This window comes from Podarcis erhardii, assembly GCF_964252035.2.
Source record: "Podarcis erhardii genome assembly, chromosome: 8".
NCBI classification, from domain to species: Eukaryota; Metazoa; Chordata; class Lepidosauria; order Squamata; family Lacertidae; genus Podarcis; species Podarcis erhardii.
The window spans coordinates 73303982-73326800 of record NC_138499.1 but is presented as its reverse complement, the minus strand read 5'-3'; the positions used below and the strand labels follow the sequence as shown (position 1 = coordinate 73326800).

The 22819-nt window shown below is 42.4% G+C and overlaps 1 long non-coding RNA gene across 10 annotated transcripts in view; it reads left to right on the top strand.

The window, feature by feature from the left end:
• Nucleotides 1–22819, top strand: part of LOC309348126 — a 181716-nt gene that overhangs the window by 37506 nt on the left and 121391 nt on the right. For 6 of the 10 annotated variants that reach the window (XR_014159200.1, XR_014159203.1, XR_014159204.1 and 3 more), the window contains one exon: nucleotides 12353–12475. This is a non-coding gene — a long non-coding RNA (uncharacterized lncRNA). The remainder of the gene's footprint in view (nucleotides 1–12352; nucleotides 12476–22819) is intronic. The other 4 variants (XR_014159198.1, XR_014159199.1, XR_014159201.1 and 1 more) reach the window with 1 other exon arrangement.

The following is a 22819-nucleotide window of genomic DNA, read 5'->3' as shown; positions in this document are numbered from 1 at the left end:
ATTAAGTTTGCAGATGATACAACGGTGGTTGGTTTAATTACGGCTGGAGAGGGGGAGACGGCCTATAGGAAGGAAGTTGAGCAGTTGGGGGAGTGGTGCAGGAAAAACAACTTACTGCTTAACTTAAAGAAAACAAAAGAGATCATTGTGGACTTTAGGAAATGTAAATTGAATATTCAGCCACTTATTATTGAGGGGAAGTGCATGGAACAGGTCTCAGTGTTTCGATTTCTGGGAATGAAGTTGAGAGACGACCTAACCTGGGGAGAGAACAGCAAAGACCTGGTGAAGAGAGCACAGCAGAGGTTATATTTTCTGAGAATCCTCCGGAAAAACAATCTCTCAAAGGACCTGTTGATGGCATTCTACCATTGCACTGTGGAGAGCGTACTAAGTTATGGTCTGTGCATGTGGTTTGGGAGCTGCACAGCCAGGGAAAAAACAATGCTATCCAGGGTTGTAAAGACTGCAGAGAGAATTATTGGGTGCACTCTTCCCACTTTAGATCAAATCTATGCTGCCAGGTGCCATAAGAAAGCAGCAGAGATAGCACATGATAGTATGCACCCCGGAAATGATCTCTTTCAGCTTCTGCCTTCTGGAAGAAGGTATAGGGTTATAAAGACCAGGACTCGCCGCCTGAAAAACAGTTTCTACGCTAATGCAATTCTGGTTCTAAACGCAGCATAAGGGGTCTCTGTAGTATAGTGTATTTTAAAATGGGGTTTTAGAGTTTTGTAGGGGTTTTTGAATGTTTTATGTAGTTTTATGTAGTTTTTATATAGTTGTATGTAGTTTGGTGGTAGTTTTATGTAGTTTTTATGTAGTTTTATGTAGTTTTTCAATTTCATTGTTCCGCAAGGGACAATGACAATAAAGATATCGTATCGTATCAATGTCTGCTAACCAAATACAGTGGTACCTCAGGTTAAGTACTTAATTCATTCCGGAGGTCCGTTCTTAACCTGAAACTGTTCTTATCCTGAAGCACCACTTTACTTAATGGGGCCTCCTGCTGCCGCCGCACCACCGAAGCCTGATTTCTGTTCTCATCCTGAAGCAAAGTTCTTAACCTGAAGCACTATTTCTGGGTTAGTGGTCTGCTCAGAAATAACCTGTGTGAAAGGTGTTCCTGAACTCTTTGTTTAATGCTCAATGATACTGATCCCAGCAGATCTTGCAGATTTACCTGTCACAAATCAAACTCTCCAAGTGTTTTCCAGGGACAGTCCCAGATTTACAGAAGCTGTCCAGGTTTCTGATTTGATCCTGGAATGTCTCACTTTTCCTTAGGACATCTCTATTTCCATAAGAGATATGTTGGATGGTGTAGTAAAGTTAGTATTATTCAGAAATTATTCTTTGGTCAAGTAAAAGGAGTGAAGCCTTGTGGGAGTTTCAAATCAGCCACAAGGACCCAGGGAAAGAAGTTGTGTATCTTTAAAACCCAGACTAGCTGGCTCCTTGGCGTGAAAGCTTTATTGAACCCAAAGAAGTCTTGATTTAATGAAAGAACTAACACCTGAGTTCGCTGGTGTAAACATCCCCCCCCCCCAATGATGCTATCTGTCCTTGAATTGCTTGGGAATGTGTGTCTGGCTAATTTCCACGGAAGGGAGGAACCCCTTTGATTTAAAGTTTGGATTCCAAATTGGCCCAGCTGTCAAGAAGTAAATTGATTGACCAGCAAGCCTGTCATTGGTGTATACAAAAATAATTTGAGTCTTATGATTGGCTTGAAAGTTACGACGCCAAATGCGAATTGTGAATAAAAGATCAGGGAATTGTCTTGATCTTTGCTCTCTGCCTTTGCTCTGCAATTCGCAAAGATGCCCGGCTCTATTGTTCCATCTTAATAGCCGTCGTTTCGTCTTTTGAAATGGAGATCTTCAAAAGCCTTCAACTTGCAGAGTCCTAAAGACTTCAGCTATCCTATTTTGTGTTAGAGCTTGTGAGTATGTACAGTTAGTTACACTATGTACCTTTGTTATTTTTTTTATCTGTAACGTTCAAAAGAGTGCCTGCTATTCTAGCATGATTCTCATGTTATTTTAAAATAAACCTTTTAAGAATGAAACTGTTTTAGTTTGTGTACCTTTCCGGAGGGAATAGCTAAGTCCTAGCCTTACACTTGGTTACGCTCTACTGTAGAACTTCTGCCTGCAAGTCTGTGGATGCAGCTTGTGGAGTAGGGGGATGGCCAGGTTAAACGGTTCACAGCCTTCTCCCTGGGTTGTGATTCTGGGTCCCCTGGACAAGAGGGAGTGGTGGCAGCCCTACCGGGTCGTGTTTGTTCTGTTTTGCAAAAAGTAATTAGCCTGCCAACCTTGCCCTGGGCGTCCTAGCCTGGCCGGAGAGCAGAGGCAGGAGAAGGGAGGGGCAAGTGGTTGGGGGTGAACATTACTACAGATGGTATGGAGTTATGTGACACCCCCCCAAGCCAAGGAGATAAGTAACTATACAACCTTTAGAAAACATCTGAAGGCAGCCCTGTATAGGGAAGTTTTTAATGTTTAACTTTTTAAATGTTTTTATATATGTTGGAAGCCACCCAGAGTGGTTGCGACAACCCAGTCAGATGAGTGGGGTATAAAGAATAAAATGATGGTGATGATGATTGTTATTACTATTACGGAATAGGACATCGTTATTTTATCAGAGAAATGTTGGAAGGTATGAATGCTACTTCATCTTATCAAATATGCAGTACAGTGGTACCTCGGGTTAAATACTTAATTCATTCTGGAGGTCCGTTCTTAACCTGAAACTGTTCTTGACCTGAAGCACCACTTTAGCTAATGGGGCCTCCTGCTGCTGCTGCGCTGCCGGAGCACAATTTCTGTTCTCATCCTGAAGCAAAGATCTTAACCTGAAGCACTATTTCTGGGTTAGTGGAGTCTGTAACCTGACGCGTATGTAACCTGAAGTGTATGTAACCCGAGGTACCACTGTAGTAGAGAACCATTACTGTGCACAATGAAATTATACCATGCATGCCCTTTTCCCAACCACCGGCTTCACAAGGTAGTCAATATAAAGTGATTGTCAACAACACCAAACATCAATGGGGTTTTGCCCATTGATTGTTTTTATTTGTGCTCTCACCACAACATGGTCTGATTACTGTATAAAGCACTATTGTGAAGTCATATTTTTTAATACTGCATGTTTTATCAATGGCCCTGCAGCAATGTCAAAACCATTAGTGTCCTGATCTCCAAACCATTGAGAGAATGCCTAGAATATGAGAGGACAAGGTACATAGATTTCAGAACTGGTTTACATCAAAGTGCAAGCAACAGAAACAGCCGCATTTAAAAACAGTCAGGGTGTCTCATGTGATGGTAGTGACACTTTAATTAGAACTCAGATGTAAGAAGATGTGGAAGAGTCGCAGGACGTCATTTGCTGCCTCCCCTTCCTTGTTTGCCATTGTTCTCCTCGTTTCACGAATGTGCTACTTGGTAATGAACTGAAATTTCATACGTCGTTTTCCATATTTCCACCTAGGACTGGCATAAATATGGTACCCTGTTTCCATTTAATGAATAGGTTTCTAGGAATGATTGCAATTTCTTTTGTGCGATTAGAGAATTGGCGGCCATGTAAATGATGGTGCCATTCCCCATTTATGACATGCCAATTTTCTGCCAGCATAGAAAAATCTGGGCCATTTGCTAGTAATAGAGTGATTTGCTAATTAACATTAGAGCTCTCTATTGCCATTCCCTAAGTGGCTAAACAACAAATGGCTATATAATTTATTATTATGTAAAATCCATCCATCCCCCACCTCCCAGCCCAACCTTTCCTTTTACTCAAAATGTATTTACGTTGACAGGATCGTCAATGATTTCCAAGAAATCTACCCAATGAAACAAAGCTGTTTTCCCTGTGTTGATATTATGGGCACAGTTCAGCCAAAGTTAAGCATTTAGGCATTTTGTTAATTTCAATACGAAAGTTAAGCATTTGCTTCACTTCCTCCCACTGAAATGACACAATGAGATTGGATATGTACATTTTGAGGACTATGGGGTGAAATAATAGTGAATGGATTATCCCGTTTTCTTCTGCCTTTTTGTTTATAAGTCTTTTGGGTGGTCTTCCCCCTGTAATTCGCTTGATCCCCCCCCCCCGTTTAATTCTTGCTAAATAATTTTGTTTCCAAAACAGCAATATAAGCTCTGCTTTCTTCATGCTTTCATTCATTTCAATGCTTACAGCCCCACTGTTCCACTGAAAAATGTCCACCATTACAAAAAAAATTAAAAATAAGAAGAAATAGTTTATGAAATGAAATGGTACTTTAAAAAAACTAAGTCGCAAAGGAAAGCCAGGAGTTAACAGGCAACAGCTATGAAATCAGGCAAAATACTTTCTTTGGGAGCAATCCTATACGCAAGACACTGGTATAAAGCAATACAGTGTGAATTAAGGCAGCATAAAATTACACTAGATCCCAACTCTGTCAAGCAATGGGACTATTGAGCTTGGACTAAGCTAGCAAAGAGAAGACATCTTTAAATTTGTGTTTGCGTTTTTTGCTGGCTTAATTTATGCTGGGTTGCCAGGTCATGCAACTGTTCTGGTTGGGATTAGGATCCGTCCTACATCCCCAGTCCCTGTTCCCACCATGGCCACATTCCCAGAAACCTCCTTTTCAGGGATGAAATCTGGGTTGCAGCTGATCCGAGATGGGAAAAATATACTGCTGTATCTCCACCTGAGCTGAGCATAGGGGAGTGAAGCCAGTGAGCCTGGTTATACTGGGAGATCCACTGGATTCTAACCCCATTCTTCCCAGTGGACCTTGCTGCCATAGAGTTGCAAGGATTACCTGTTTGCCAAAGCAAGCAAGTAGAGAGGTGGAATATGTTATTCACAACTGAGTCCCAATTCGTTGTTCAAGTACAACTCCCATGATCCCCAGAAACCTTAGCCAATGCTCAAAGATGATGAGAGTTGTACTCCAGCAAAATCTGGGCACACATTGTTGAAAGACAGGAAAAAGGCAGACAAATGGGTCTCCATGGGGAGACATAGTGAATTGAGCAGAACAGACTCCTCCAAATCTATGATTCCATGATTTTATGATAACGTCTCTTGGAAGTGTCATACAGAATAAGAGAAAGCAAAGGCACAGAAAACCAGTGATGAAGTTCTATGAACAATATGCTAAGCTCTCTACCACCAAGAGTATCTGCAGCTCTTCTTTGTACAAATGCCAGGTGGCCAACAATTTTGGCAAGAGCAGACTCTACTCAGTTAAACTATATTTTGGAAATTGCTGCTATGCCTATTGGACTTTTTTCCTGCTCCGTGCTATATAGAATTGGGTAATAAGCAACTCTGGGAAGCAGCTTGTCAAGACGTTTTAGACTATTATTATTTTCCAGAACTGAGCTCTGCTTTGACCTTGAGTAAGCGTCAAGTGAGGGATTGGGTAGAATCCAGAAGGGACCTGCGACTAATTAGAAATGCCAATTTCCCCCCTTAGTATCTACACTTGAGAACAGAACATTTTAGTGCTGTTTTTCCGATCAAACTCCCATCAGCTTCCTTTAAAAAAATGCCTTTATTGAGCTGTTTTTCCAGGTGATGGCCGCCTTGAATGGCCACTGCAACAAGGTGCCATAAACAGACAAACTTTATATTGGTGGGCAGCCTCAGGTGAAAGACATCACATTATCTGTTAGCCTGCCTCAACGAAGAGATCGCTTTCTGAAACCTTTGCTCACAAAAGTACACCCTGGCATAAATGGTTTGGTTTCTTTTGAGCGGCAATAATAGCTTTGTAACACAGAGAGTAGCCCTCTGTGCACGGGCCGGGGTGTGTGTGGAAATAATCAGAGAAAAGTTATACAAAATTGCTATAAATTGCAGCGATTCAGAGGTTTGATCTGAAAACAAGCTGGGTTCGAGTTTGCTGGTGTCTCTGGTAACCTTTCTCTGGATGTTGGCTCATGGTATAGATATATGAGCTTTAATGTCTTGTACTGTTGCTGGGGGTTTGTTATGGCATTTGGTTAGAAAAATAAACTTGTTTGCTTGATTGATTATTATAGCATTGATTATCATATTTGTACTATTGGCATCCAATTACAATTTTCTGTTCTTGATCTTTCATCATTGCCCATTTTCTAATATTCTTATTTGTAGCTTCTTAGCTACCCACTCATCTTATCTTAAGTTAGGCAAGATGACATTCCTCATTTTTCATTGTCTCCTCTTTCATATATTTCTCTCCCTTTTTTGTTGGCTGTTTATAGCATCTCTATTACTTTTGGCAAATGCGGGTGTTCTATTTGATTCTTCTCTCATTTACTCCCACATTTTTATGTTGCTAAACATTGAAATTTTCAACTTTTATTGTCTCCTCTTTCATATATTTCTCTCCCTTTTTTGTTGGCTGTTTATAGCATCTCTATTACTTTTGGCAAATGCGGGTGTTCTATTTGATTCTTCTCTCATTTACTCCCACATTTTTATGTTGCTAAACATTGAAATTTTCAACTTTTAGGGCCACATCTACACATATATTTAAAGCAGCATGATACTACTTTATCACTTATTGCTCCCACCCCACCCCACCCATCATGGGAAATGTAGTCTATTATGGAGGTTGAAAATTGTTAAGAGACTCCTATCGCCCTCACAAAGCTACAATTCTCAGAGTGCTTCAATAATCAACCCCTCTTCCCAGGATATTCTGGTATAACAGTGCTCTAAATGTATGGTGTGGGTGTGCTCTAAAACTTTATAAAATCCATTTTTATTTTTCTATACTTTGATTTTCATCTTCATTAACATCTGTTTTCCTTTTGCTACTACCTCCATCTTGTCATTGATGTCTAGCTGTGCAGGTTTACTAAGACATAAGCCCCATTGTGTTCAGGCAAAGTGTGCTTAGGATTGCCATAATAATAGCAGTTGTTGTTGTTGTTTACATAGCTGTCAACTTTTCCCTTTTCTTGCGAGGAATCCTATTTGGAATAAGGGAATTTGCCTTAAAAAAAGGAAAAAGTTGACAGCTATGGTTGTATAGCTGGCTGAGTTTCCGCAGCCACTCAGGGTGGCTTGCAGCAGAATATAAAAAATAATAAAACAGCAAACGTTAAAAACTTCCTGTTACAGGGCTGCCTACAGATGTCTTCTAAAAATTGTGTAATCCTTTATCTCCTTTATTATTATCACTTTTCACATAACTGTTCACCTTAACATTTTAATGCCCTAAATTTGATCTCATTATTCATCTTCTCTCTGTGTTCTCTGATGTTTTATCATTTTGGCAATTAGCTCAAGATTCTCTTATTAATTTTGATGCATTCATTCTACCTTCCCTTGTCATTTTTTTTTACTTAAATGCTACTCTCCCCCTCAATCCTTGAGTTTCTCTAATTATTTTCAGTTTTTCAAAGCCTATTCTAATCATTTCATTTACAAAACTGAGTTATTGTAGGTGTTTCAACATATAATAAACATAATCTTCAAATTATTTTAAGTTTTTCAAACCACGTTTTAATAATTTCATTTCCAGCACTCAGTTATTGTAGGTGTTTTAGCAGTTAATAAACATCATCTCCTAGGGCTGTTAAATGATTAAATGATTAAGAGCATAGTATATATGGAGTGTAGTGAGCTTCTTGGAAAAAAAATTGCCTATAAATATCAATAATGATGTTTACCAAAAGGTGGTATACCATTATCTGACAACACTGGTTTTCCATCCACTTCCCCTCCACCAACCAGAATTTCAAGGCCACTGAGCTTGCTAAGTTATCACTGGGTTATTTTGATGTTTCCTCCCTTCTAGAAGGATCTTCACTTTATATTTCTGCAGTAGTGAGGTTTCCACAAACCTGGATACTGCCATTTGGGGTCAGGATTCACATTTGGATAATTGACTTCAATGTCCGTATATATGAGGGATAGGGAACCTTTCAGAGCCCAAGTTTCCTTCTAGCCAAAGTTCTGAGGGCCACATGGCATTGGTGGGTATGGCCAGAGACAAAAGTGGGTAGGGCAATGGGATGTACATTTTACCTATATACAGCAGGCTAGTTTCTGCACATCCTCAAACATCCTTCTCTATCCTCCTTCCAAGCCTGCAAGGACACATTCCAGTTGGGCAAAAACCTACCAGGAGGGTGCAAAACAAGGGCAGTGAAAGATGCAGCCTGGGGAGTATGGATGTGTCTGGGAAGAGACCTGAGGGCCAGGAAATGAGTGTGAGCAGAAGTTGTTTCATGACCAGTGTTGAATGCCTTCAACGGTTTATCACATGGGTATCCTGCTCGCCGGTGTGAAATGTACCACTGTCTGATTTATAATGAGTGAAAGACGATCCTATTCAAACATATGACTTGCTCTACTGACCAGCTATGAAAAGGCCATTTTTCCCAATTCAAAATTTGGGCTATTACCGCCAAGTAAGTGCCATTTCGTAATTAGTAGCTATAGCTGTGCCCATTCTCCTTTGGCCTTTGATGATCACAATTCTTCATAGCCCGTTTCACTGACATCCATGCTCATTAGTAATCATTTTAATATCTAGTTTAAATTGAATTGGTTATGCAACTCCTGTATTTGAGTCTTCCTTTCCTCTGCTTTATTATCCTCTAGTTCTTATTCCAGAGATTTAAGGCAGACTATTTAGATCTCATCTAATGGTGACCTTTCTCTATATTATGAATGCTCCACTACGTTCCATCGTACATTTCAGTATTCACAAAGCTATGGGTTACTGTGCTTCTAAATATCGAAATAATCTGCCCTTAGAAATGAATTTTGTACAGGAATAAGCAGTGAGCACAAAGATGGATGACTTTATTTACTTGTATTTGTGTACATTGGGCTATCATTTACATATGAGTAAATGAGACGTATAAAAAACACACAGGCAAATTCAAATAGCAACCAAATCCAATGCTGTGTTGCACTTGGTCAAGTTCACCAAAATCAATAAAAGTTTAACCCTTTTACAGCCCACTCAACTTTAGGGAGGCAGTGGGTGCCTTTTTTGTGTTTCAGATGTGCTTATGTGCTGATTCTTTCTGGCTACTATGCATGTTCATTCCTGAGTGGTCGCTGCATCCCTAGCTAGTTCACTGGTTCTACGTCCTGAATAAGTAATATTTAAAGAAGTAACATGCTTTAATGGTTAGAATGTTGCACTAGGACTGGGCATCTTACTGTTGGGGAAAAGAAGAATAAATTATGGTCATATACTAACCCAATACAAAATTTCCCTGATTGTTAGAAATCCCATTTCCTCCTCCCTGCGAAAGATGTTTACATTTAAGATACAGTACCAAAAATGAACCTCTCCAGCTATATAAGAGATAATTTGGACTGAAATGCTGAATTTAGGCTAAGCTAATATTTGATCAAAATGTAATGTGCTCTTTCAAATTAAAATTGGATTACAAGATAGATTTCAAGGGGGGAGGGAATCCTTCTGATAAGGTCAAGAATGAATTCTGCAGTCCATGAAAATTTGTGCCACATCAAATTAGGTGTTCTTACAGTATCCCACCCTTTCTTATGCATACAGTTAATATGCCTGCTTTATGGCATGGTTCTATTATTCTCTCTGTTCTCAATTCGAGTCTCCATGTCCTTGTGTAGACATAGCTAAAATGGTACCACCCGTACAAAGGACAGTTGTATTGGTGGGCTTGGGGTAACCTCCAAGTTTACAGAATAGACAACAATTCTTCAAGTGGTACCAAAACAGTTTGTGTAGACTCAGGTCCCATCTACACTTTACATTTAATTTTAAAGCACTCTTACACCACTGTAAACAGACATGACTTCAGCCAGAGTATCCCAGGAACTGTAAGGTTTGGTGGTAGTGTTGTTGTTGTTGTTGTTGTTGTTGTTGTTGTTGTTGTTTAAGAGTGCTAAGAGTTGTTAGATGACCCCTATTTTCCCTTCAGAGTTACAGTTTCCAGAGTGGTTTAACAAATGTACCCTATACAGTGGTACCTCGGGTTAAGTACTTAATTCGTTCCGGGGGAACGTACTTAACCTGAAACTATTCTTAACCTGAAGCACCACTTTAGCTAATGGGGCCTCCCGCTGCTGCCGCGTTGCCAGAGCACGATTTCTGTTCTCATCCTGAAGCAAAGTTCTTAACCTGAAGCACTATTTCTGGATTAGTAGAGTCTGTAACCTGAAGCGTATGTAACCTGAGGTACCACTGTATGTATATTTAAAGTGATTTTTGTTTTGTTTTTTGCATTTTCACAAATAAAAAGAACAAGTAAAGGTAAAAGGGGGGACATGAAAACTTCTCTTCCTCTCCTTCTCTGGTATCTTTTCTTTTCCCTCTCTTCCGCATATTCTAAGTTACCAAGTTCTACTCTTCTTACTGATTAATTAAGTCTTGCTGAACTGTTCACTTTTTTATACTGATTTTTAAAATACTCTGCAAACATTTTCCAATCCTTTTTATATTCTTGATCATCTTGTTCTCCTATCTAACTAGGTAGACCTGCATATTCCAACAACTTAAAGTGACATTCTTTCTTGGTCAGTACTACTTGCTGCCATAGTGGCATACATTTGTATATGTATTTAGACATGTATTTACACACACACACACATGACTTACGTTGTTACTATTCCCAGAAAAAAAGCTTCTGGTTTCTTGGAATTCAATTTTATTTTGAAGGAGCACATTACGTTATGATCCTAATATTAGCTTATTTCTAATAATCAAGGGAATTTTGTACAGGGTTAGCACATCACCATAATTGATTCCCCTTTCCCCCAACAGCAAGATACTATGGACTCGGCTACATTGGTGAAGAAAAAAGAGTTTTAGGTGTGTTGTATATGCAATATAGCACTGTCACACCAGAGGGCGCTGTGGAGGCCTGCCTCTCCCTACCAGATTTTCCTGTATGAATTTACAATGCATTTAACTGAATCACTTCTTTGACAAGTCTAGATCTAGCACCCTACAACTCCCATCAACCCTAGTATACCTGAAGGAGCATCTCCACCCCCATCATTCAACCCGGACACTGAGGTCCAGTGCCAAGGGCCTTCTGGCAGTTCCCTCACTGCAAGAAGTGAAGTTACAGGGAACCAGGCAGAGGGCCTTCTCTGCAGTGGTGCCCGCCCTGTGGAATGCCCTCCCATCAGATGTCAAGGAAATCAACACTCATCTGACTTTTGGAAGACATCTGAAGGGAACCCTGTTAAGGAAGTTTTTAACGTTTGATGTTTTACTGTGTTTTTAATATTTTGCTGTGAGCCACCCAGATGGGCAGGGTAACAATAACAACAACAACAACAACAGCAACAACAACAACAACAACAACAACAACAACAACAACAACAAATTATTTATACCCCCACCCGCCCTGGCCAAAACTAGGCTCAGGGTGGCTAACACCAAATATAAAATACAGTAAAAACATTAAACAAACAAACAGTTGATTAAAATATAGGTTAGAATACAGCTTAAAATACAGCTTAAAATGTAGCCTCATTTTAGTGGTAGCCCATTGATCAGATTATTATTATTATTATTACTCACAATGGACAAGGCTTAGAGATTGTGAGAGTTATCATTCAGCAGTTTATGGAGGGTCACAGACCCTCTGTTCCTCAATAACAATCACCACCACCACCCAACATTCTCTGGCCGATGTGCTTGTGCCTCTATATGTTTATACAGTGGTACCTCTGGTTACGTACTTAGTTCGTTCCAGAGGTCCGTTCTTAACCTGAAACTGTTCTTAACCTGAAGCACCACTTGAGCTAATGGGGCCTCCTGCTGCCGCCACACCGCCGGAGCCCGATTTCTGTTCTAATCCTGAAGCAAAGTTCTTAACCTGAAGCACTATTTCTGGGTTAGCGGAGTCTGTAACCTGAAGCGTATGTAACCTGAAGCGTATGTAACCCGAGGTACCACTGTATAGTGACAAACATACCGTGATAAACAAAGCGATAAACATTTTACCTTTTACCTATATAGTGATATTCAGCTGGGTCCCACTGATCTAGGGGGATGCAGCTACTTGTGGGTCACAAATAGTTGCACAATTGCAGATGCTGCCATGGGTGGGGAATTATCCCATTCTTGTGTCGCTTGGGACACACACACTCTTGCACGCGAAGGTTGGTTTGAGCATCACACCCAGTTCGACACAGAATGAATCTTCCTTCTTCTTTGCTCAAATATATATATATGTCATTGAAAAGTGGGGAGGTGGGAGCCTAGCTGTTTGCTTTGTTCTGGACTTGTGATATGCTTGGAATGAATTACTTAATATCGAACTATTGGGACTAAGATGCATGTGGTACCATCTGCCTGATTTGTTTCCTTTCATTCCAGGGACAGAGCAAGTCTAAAGCTGCAGTGTGAGATAGTCAATGCAAGGCTCGGCCAGCTATCAATTCCCTGCCACAGGTGTTGATGTGGATAAAGCCTCTCTGTGGCCTGCTCTCCAAACGTAAGGTAACTTAACTTTGAAGTATCGAAATCTGCTTCCCTCCCTGTGCTTGCTGCAGCTTCGAGCTATTTCCGTTGTCTGGCTTAGGGCACAGGATCTTGGAGTTCTTTGGAAGTACAGTGGTACCTCAGGTTAAGTACTTAATTCGTTCAGGAGGTCCGTACTTAACCTGAAACTGTTCTTAACCTGAAGCACCACTTTAGCTAATGGGGCCTCCCGCTGCTGCCGCGCCGCAAGAGCACGATTTCTTTTCCCATCCGGAAGCAAAGTTCTTAACCTGAAGCACTATTTCTGGGTTAGCAGAGTCTGTAACCTGAAACATATGTAACCCAAAGCGTATGTAACCCGAGGTACCACTGTATATCAGAATGTTCCTCAGTAAGATCAGGAGCATGGATGTAATCAGGGGAGGGCTGCCCCCCCCCAAAAAAAAATCAAGTAAAAAAAAAATACTTAACTAAAAGTAGACGTTGTACAAAGATTTTGACAGATTTTTCTGAGCACTTGGGGGGGGGGGTCAAAAGAAAATAATTTAAAGCAACCTGTTGGGACGTCTCATTTTGAATCTGCTAGACAGAGCCAGACAGAGGATGATGACAGGTGGGTGTTTGCCCTCCCCGCAACATAAATCCTAGCTGCTTCCATGATCAACAGTGGAGGAAAAGTTGTCCAAAATCTTAGACTGATTGAGATCTCAGTTCTACACAGAGGTAAATACCTTGGAGTACGCAGGAGGATGTGGGAGGATAGCCTAGCGGCCTCCCACAGCACTGAGGTGCTCAGACTAAAGGATCAAAGCTGGGAGCTTTATATCAGGTAGTGGCATAAAATTGGCTTTCTGAAACCATCTGAACAGGAGGATTCTGAACTGTCATCATGTCCTGGCTTACCTTCTCTGTGCAGTGGTTCCAATACCCTCTGGAGTACAAATGTAATGCTTAAATGACCAGATCACCTGGTTTAGCTCCAGAGAAACTGGCACCAGAAATGTGCAATTCTGTATGTCTATTCGGGGGGGGGGGGGGATCCATTTGAGTTCAATGGAATTTATTCCCAGTCCGAGAGGTTGCGTGGCAAGACCCTCAAGCCAACCCCCCATCAGCATAAAGAAATTCACACAGACACAGAATTTTTGTTTAAGGTTACTGGGCAATTTTTTTGGCCACAACTTTATTGATTACAGGAAATGTGAGCGTTATTGGCTTAGGCATTGGCAAGACTATATCTGTCTCCTGCCCCCTTTTGCAGGAAGTCTGTAAGGGTAAACCACCCAAAGGGAAACGGCTTCGGGGGAACCCACCTGCATCTCCCCCGGTGTTCCCAGAGGCCTGGCATGGCCCTAGCCCCTCAAGAGGACTTCAGACAAGATCCAGGCTCCGGATTCCTTTAACGGAATACCCTTGAAATGGAGGGGCAGGTGATGGCTGACCTCCCCTCCCCCACTCAACAATAAGCCAATGCCTAACCACCAAACCTTACAAAGTTGTGACGATTGCTAAGGGGTAGGCAAAAACCAAGTGGCCCATGCCAATTCGCCAAATGGAAAAATTCCTACCCGGTCCCTGACCCAAGACAGGCAACCAACCAAAGTCCGAAGTGAGTCCAAAGGACACTTAAATTAAAGGGAGGGTGGGCGGGTGTTCGGCAGCGCGAAGCAGGTGCTTGGCAGGCGAGAATTCTACCACTGAACCACCAATGCAGATGGCATCATTTTATTTTTTTTTAATAAATATTTATTAAAGTTTTTAAATATAGATGCACAAACAATAACCAATCTTACTTCTGTCACAAACATAATTTCATCACTTCTTTGGACTCCCTCACGTCTCCCGCTCCCATTTACATCGTTAAAAGTTTTTTCCAAACAAATTATCAACTTGTTTACAATCTCATGTCCACTCATTCAAATATAATCTAGCACTTCTTCTAAAAAAAATTTTATATTTTCTTTTAGTCTCACTTATCATCAAATTTAAATCTAATTTAGTGGTGGCCAATTTTTTATAATCTAGCATCATTTTTTATCCTCGTCTGTGACCGTAATAAAGTTCATTCAGGTGCTTGGCACACGTCACATTGCCACTTTTATACATTCCCCCCATGATCACCCATTCAAATTGATTGGGCAATAGCCCTGGCTGATCATAGTGCCACCCTGGCATGAGGGTGATGGCTCTACCCATGCCAGGGTGGGGGGGGACCGGGTTGAGGGCCTGCCCGCAACCAGGACCATCTATTAAGATGATCCCACTTATAGGACAAAAGCAAAGGACCCCTGGATGGTTAAGTCCAGTCAAAGGCAACTATGGGGTGCGGAACTCATCTCGCTTCAAGCTGAGGGAGCTGGCATTTGTCCACAGACAGATTTCTGGGTCATGTGGCCAGCATCACTAAACTGCTACTGGCACAATGCAACACCGTGACAGAAACCAGAGTGTACGGAAATGTCGTTTATCTTCATGCCACAGTGGTACCTATTTATCTACTGATATGCTTTCAAACTCCTAGGCTGGCAGAAGGTGGAGCAGAGCAATGGGAGCTCACCCCGTTGCATGGATTCGAACAGCCAACCTTCCAAGGCTTGGCGGTTTAGATCACACCCTAACATATGTCATGTTTGTAGCCTTAGTGATAACAAAGGGTGCTTCAGCAAACTTGTCGGCTTGATTTCTGACCCATACACCATATTCCGGAAATGTAGAAACTTTTCCCCAAGCTGTGCTTTGTTTGAGTTACTGTCTGTGGAAAAATCAATCAATCAGCCAATGCTTGTGGAAGCCAGTCAGATGTTTTAAAGAGAGGAGCATGATACTGCTTTAAATGTACAGCACATATAGAGTCTTGTAAGGACGTGCAAATGTTGGTGGCTGGGATATCACCACAGCTGCCCTCTACTCCAAAAGCAAAAACAAAACAAAATGACTAAAAATTGGAAGGTGTACCCATGCTTTCTATGTTTTCTCACTTGATCTAAACATCATGGATAATAACTGTGCTTTCATGGTTACTTGTTTGCTTGCTTGCTTGCTTGCTTGTTTTAAAAAACCGGAAAAGACTCCTGCAACATATACCTCACTGCCAAGTATCGTTGGGAAGAATTGTTCAGATTCTCTCCCTTAGCAGCCACAAGGAAGTTCTTGAGGGGTGTGTGTGATGCAGTTACTTAACTTAAGAAGCTAAGTTTGGCGTCTTTATTCTGCTCCCACGTTACGAGAGATAGCTTTTTAAATGAAAAGTTAAGACTTTGAAAGCAGCCAAGATTTTCTGTCGAGTGGGATGGGAAGACCCGTGGGAAAACTGATTATAAAACTTTGACGGCATTTGCTGCTGAAGGCACTGGAAATATCTTGAAGTCATTATCGATGCTGTGCGAGGGCTATGCGCAGGAGAGGGTGAAATTGTTTTAATGAGTTTTGAACTCATCTGGATGGCACCAGTACTATTTAATATTCATTTGCCAGAGTGGGCTTTGTGAACCTCACACTGCTGAATTTTCAAAATCGCCCAAGGGAATGTCCTAGGGGAAAGAGATGCTAGCTTTTCCCTGGGATACTCCCTATATTCCCAGTGTGTTCTTTTCTTTTTTGCATTTTTTACCCTATGTTTGTATAAGGACTTTGGTGTGGCATATATCTATCCACTCATCCTCCCATATTATCAATGTAAGAGGGAGATCAGATGAAGAGAGGATCACTTACCTAAGGACACCCAGCAAGCTTCATAGCTGATCAGGGATTTGAACCTGAGTTCTAGATTAACTCTATATTCAATACACCAGTGGTCGCAACCTGTTGGAGCCATTGGGCACACTTGGAATATGGAGGAAGTGCTGTGGGTGCCAGTCACAAGATGGCTACCCCAGGGTGTGTGGCATAACACAAAATGGCCACAACATCTAAAGGAACAGTAAATAATGGATCACAAAATATGCTGGGCATGTCCCCACCCTCAGCCAATTTTCCTCTAATCAGAGCAGAAGGGAGGGAGGGATTGTGTCCAGTTCTGGCCCTTTCAAATGCCATGTTTTAGGGAATATGTTCAATGTAGGAGAGGCCAAGCCAGTGCAAAGAAGAATGGAATAGGGAGAATAAACAGTCCCTTGTGCATTGCAGACTGCTTAGAGGACATTTACGGAGACCTTTTGTGGGTGCCACAGAAGGGAGTTGAGGTTACACGGTAATCTGCAATGTGCCATGTTGTTTGTAGTTGTGTATTCCTGCACGGAGCCATGAGTGTACAGAGAAACTACATGCAGTGAGGATGCTAAATGACAAGTCAGGGAGTACAGCTTAGTAGCAGGGAATGTGCCTTGTGTACAGATGACTCTCCATTTGGATCCTGGAATCTGCTGTGAAAAAAGAGTGACGGAATGGGTGAAGAGGAAAAACCTCATACTGAGATACTAGCTGCTGAAAACAGCTGGAGGGGAGACTGCTGTTGTGCTCAGGTCTTACTTCAGGGTTCCTTCTGAGAACAGGATGCTAGGCTAAATGTTCCATTGGCTTAACTCAACAGGCTCCAAAGCGTGTTTTCATTAATAGAGAGCACATGTTGTGGTGGGGTCTGGAAGGCCACCCCTCTGTTGCTGGGTGGGTTAGTTTGGATGACCATCTGCAGTGATTGGGCGGTTGGGTTGTTGGGCAAATTTTGGTATTGCCATTTAGGTCGTTGGACCAAAGATTATAAAATGAAGTCACGCAGCTCTGACTAGGGACTTTTGCTGCGTGCACCGGATCACCCGCCCACCCTCCCTGAAATGAGGGTTATTTCACTTGACCTTGCTATGCCTGTCATGGGGTCACCTACTTTGGGGGCAGGGGGCTGGTAGGAATTTTGTCCAATTGGCTGATTGGCTGGTGCCATTTGGTTTTTGCCTACTGCATAGCAAATTGTCACAACTTGTAAGGTTGCAGTTAGGCATTGGTTAAAAAATTGGTTGGTGGAGGGGTAAGGATTGGTGGTGCCTGCCCCTCCAATGCTGCTGTGGAAAGGGAATTCCATTAAAGGAATCCAGGGGCTTGCCATTCTTTCGTCTGTACCCCTGAAGGGGGCTTAGGGCCGTGCAAGCCCCAGGGAGCGGGGCGGGGGGTGAGGGTCTGGTGCCCAGCTCCATGCTCTCCCCAATATTGTTTTCCCTTACTGGCTTTCGCTGGAATCCGGAAGTCAGTTCTGTCCCTGGGCGTGGGGATAGACAGTCATAACCAATGCCTAAGCAACCACTCACATTTATGTATTTTAATAAAGTTGTGACCAAAATTATTCCAAAAACCTTAAACTGTGGAGGCAGGGCATAGGCATCATGACTAGTAGCCATTAATAGCCTCGCCCTCCATGAATTTGTCTAATCCTCTTTTAAAGTTGTTGGTCTGTGGGAGCAATTTCCACCGCTTAACTATATTCAGCATAAAGAAGTACTCTATCTGTCCTGAGCTTTCTAACATTCAGCTTCATTGCCTGCCCGTGAGGTCAAGAGAGGAAGGAAAACTTTTTTCTCATGCCATGTGTAATTTTATAAACTTCTGTCATGTCACCTCTTGCTTGCCTTGTCTCTAAACTAAAAATTCTCAAAATCTGAAACTTTTCCTCACGGAGTTTCACTCCATCCCTTTGATCATTCTGGTTGGACTTACGCTAATCTTTTCTGACTTCTATCATGTCACTTCTTACTTGCCTTGACTCTATGATATCTTTTTTTCAGGTAGGGAGATCAGAATTATACACAGTATTTAAAATGTGGTCTCGCCATAGATTTGGATAATGGCTTGAAGTTAGCGGCATCTTTCCTAATGATTCGCAGGGTTTCCCTTTTTCACACTGGGTCAATATCTTCATCGTGCTGTCCTCTATGATCCCAAAGCTTTATTTCTGGTCAGTCGCTGGCAGTGAAGAAATCATGTGCATTTATGTTAACTTGAAGTTTTTTTGCCCCAACATATGTGACTTTACACTTGTTTACACTGAAATGCATTTGCCATTTCCCTTCCCATTCTCTCAGCTTGGAGAGGTTCTTTTGGAGCTCCTCATAATCTCTTTTTGTTTAGCAAGGGTGAGCAAAAAATAAGGCTAATGTGGTTGAGGAACCACATTTTACCTCTTTGCTTTCCTTCTCCACGGCCAAAGTTTGCTTACCAGTCACCATCTGTTTGTAATTACAGTACAAGACAATAGAGTGAATCCACTCACCCAAGAGAGAGAGAGAGAGAGAGAGAGAGAGAGAGAGAGAGAGAGAGCAATGCCAATGTTGCCCTTCCAGCAGTTTGCTGTTCTGCTCCACAACAAGCATTTGTGAAAAGATTGCTAACAGTTGGTTTTGTACTTTGCAGCAAAACAAGCAGGTGTGCTGACTCTGTTGCATCATTGATGATTTCTTTTAAAGCCCAATGAGAGAGCACTTTGTCTTCAAAATACCACGTCATCACAATTTTTGCTTTCCACAACCAAAGGTGCTGAGCCCAAGAGCTATCCTCACACTTACCTTAGCCAACGCTGCTCCCATCCTTCAGTGGAGGTGAATTTGCAGCACCCCAACTCCCCTCAAGAGTGGCGCTGTGGGTTAAACCACAGAGCCTAGGACTTGCCGAACAGAAGGTTGGTGGTTCGAATCCCCACGACAGGGTGAGCGCCTGTTGCTCGGTCCCTGCTCCTGCCAACCTAGCAGTTCGAAAGCACACCAGTGCAAGTAGATAAATAGGTACCGCTCCGGCGGAAAGGTAAACGGGGTTTCTGTGTGCTGCTCTGGTTCGCCAGAAGTGGCTTAGTCATGCTGGCCACATGACCCAGAAGCTGTACGCCGGCTCCCTCGGCCAATAAAGCGAGATGAGAGCTGCAACCCCAGAATCGGTCACGACTGGACCTAATGGTCACGGGTCCCTTTACCTTTAACTCCCCTCAAAAGAAGACTCAGGTGGTTTAACCCAGAGGAAGATTGAGAATAGGCACAATGGGGGGCAAAAGGTCAGTCAGGAAAAAGGAACAGGCTTTATAAGCTGGTTTCTCCCCAAACCTTCCAGTATTTTTCATTGTACTGCCCTCCCTCCTTCCCTGCCTTTGTAGGATGGACTTTGCTAGTTCCTTGTTCAGGGGCTGAGTAGGAATTTCTGGAGGAGACCCTGATTAGCCCTGGGCTTCCTCCCTCCACCCCACCTACTTCACACTGTTGGGAGTTCTTGTTTGTTTGGAGGGGCATTTTACCCTTTTAGTCCAGGCAGGAAAGAGAATTTTGAGAACTGGTTGGAAATTACCTGAGGCATTTTGGGATTTAAGACACTCTTGGGTCACCTTTCAATGCCTTCTCTGTGGGAGCTGTTGGGCACTGGCCAGCGGGGCAAAATGCACTTGGCAGGTTCACATGCCCAAGGTTCTCATACCAAAGAGGAAGAATTTCCTTCCATTCTTTTTTCTGAAGAGGTACATGTGCAGAGGTGGATTTAGGAGAGCACGACCAGTGTGGTCACAATGGGCACAGAGCCTCGGGGGTGCCACAGGGGGTGGCACAACTATAATCTAGAAAGGAGCACAAGAGGTGTCTTTTAGGGGGTGTTGCTGAGTTTTTTTTAGAAACCATCTGTGTAAAGTTAGTCTTCCATACTACTTTGTCATTGTTTAGTCATGTCCGACTCTTTGTGACCCCATGGACCAGAGCACGCCAGGCACTCCTGTCTTCCACTGCCTCCCGCAGTTTGGTCAAACTCATGCTGGTTCCATACCACTTTACTATGCCCTTAAAGTGTGGGCCAAACTGGATGTTACAGTAGGAGATCTGTGGTGATTTATAAACAGTAATAGCAGCCTGGGGTGGGATAAATTATTGTTATTATTTATTAATTGAATTTATATACCGCCCTATACCCGGGGGTCTCAGGGCAGTTCACAAAATAAAATCAAGATATAAAACTACAAAAATACCTAATAAAAATAAAGACAACCCAATAGCCCACCCACCCTCCTCCCACACAAAAAACAACAACACATTTTAAAAGGGCATAGGGTGTAAATCGGATCAACCAAAGACCTGGTTAAAAAGGAACGTTTTCGCCTGGCACTTAAAGGTGTATAATGAAGGCACCAGGCGAACTTCCCTAGGGAGAGCATTCCACAGATGGGGAGTCACTGCAGAGAAGGCCCGTTCTCATGTTGCAACCCTCCAAACCTCTCAATGAGGAGGCCACAAAGAAGGGCCTCAGAAGATGATCTCAGGATCTGGCTAGGCTCATATGGAAAAAGATGGTCCTTGAGGTATTGTGGTCTTATGGTACTATGGACTATGGTACATGGGAAGGAGTTTCACTGTTTCTCCAGTGCTCCTTTTCCAATAAAAATCACCTCAAAGTGGGGGACAACTCTAGAAAACTCTAGAGCTAAGAGGAATGGTAAGGACCATTATCAGGGGGATCAGTGATTTAATTCATGCTATATAGGACCTTAGGGACGTGGGTGGCACTGTGGGTTAAACCACAGAGCCTAGGACTTGCTGATCAGAAGGTCAGCGGTTCGAATCCCCACGATAAGGTGAGCTCCCGTTGCTCAGTCCCAGCTCCTGCCAACCTAGCAGTTCAAAAGCACACCAAAGTGCAAGTCGATAAATAGGTCCCGCTCCAGCAGGAAGGTAAACGGCGTTCCCGTGCACTGCTCTGGTTCGCCAGAAGCAGCTTAGTTATGCTGGCCACATGACCCGGAAGCTCTACACCGGCTCCCTCGGCCAGTAAAGTGAGATGAGCGCCGCAACCCCAGAGTCGGCCACGACTGGACCTAATGGTCAGGGGTCCCTTTACCTTTACTATATAGGACCTTAGCACATTGTGACTGAATGCCAGGTAAGGTAGAAGGCATTATTTAGGTGAAAAATCTTCAACCAACCTTCCCCAAATCTGAAGGCATATGAGGCAATCACTTCACCATCTTTACCAGAAGTAAACTAATCCATAATTTGGGTATCCATGTGCTGCTAAAACAGTCATGACTTAGGTCTGTGGAGAGTCTTTTAATGTGTCTCCAGTGGTAAAGAGTTTCTCAGATGAAAAGAACAACCCAGAGCACTTCTTGGTCTGCCCTTATATCCTATCTTGGTGCATGGGGAGCATTGTTAAGAGACTATTTGTCCTTGTCCTTTGCCATTGCTATTGTGATGACGCTTAAGTGTAGCACCAGCCTTTCTCCAATATGTCGGATGCTGTTTGCTGGGATTTTTTAAACATAAATCATATTTAATTATCAAATTCTCTAGCAGTTCCAAGGAAGCTAAATCACAGGTTTGGGTGGGTGCTTCAAAATACGTACCTAAATAACCTCATCCTTGTGATTCCAGTAGGAAAACACTAAAATACATATAGGAAGGAAATCTAAATAATAGAAATGCTTTTAAGTAGACCGAAGGAAAAATAGAAGAATCCATTGCTCTACTGAAGCACACTTATTTCGTTCCATTTGCTACTGTTTTTATGAAGCCATTTCCGAAAGTCATTTTGACATTCTCTTTGAATGCTTCACGGTATTCAGTCCCCTGCTATGGCATGTTTCTGCTTAGTTCCAACCAGCCGTTCAGAGAGCCCTTATCTCATTGCATCTCTGAAATAGCATGTAGGAGCTGTAGGGCTTGCCTTTTTATGTTCAGCACGATAAGAAGGGCAAAGCGCCACGGAAGCTTTTGTACCCTAAATCTTTCTCCTTTCATTAAGGGGGAAAAATCTGTCTCCTTCTTTATCTGCACTTCACCATTCTCTGAGAGAGACACAAGTGTGATTGTCTGACATTCAAGTTGATTTCCCCACCCCTAAGAGCCTAGCATCCCCAGGACTGTCCATGCTTCTGAACGCTTTGTAATAATGACTCTGGATTTGTGGTATCAGAAGTGACAATGATGGGCCCTCCTAGCGTTCCTAATTTCCAGGGACAGTGCCGGATCTACAGAAGCCATCCCGGTTTCTGATTTGATTCCAGAATGTCCCACTTTTGCTAAGGACGTCTCTATTTTCATCAGAAAAATGTTGGACGGTATGGTAGGACATCCCTATTTTCATCAAAGAAATGTTGAGCTAAGGAGATAAGTAACTATACAACTTTTGGAAGACATCTGAAGGCAGCACTGTATAGGGAAGGTTTTTTTTTTTAGTGTTTTATTATTTTTTTATATATTTTGGAAGTTGCTCAGAGTGGCTGGGGCAACTGAGTCAAATGGGTGGAGTAAAGATAATCATGTTGTTGTTGTTGATGATGATGATGAATAGGACATCCCTTTTTTCATCTGCGCAGCCCCATGCCACAAAGTCTATGCCTATCACCCATATCACATATTAGGGTATATATAAATATATTGGCGGCTCTATATACATGACATGGGGCTGTTCTTTTCT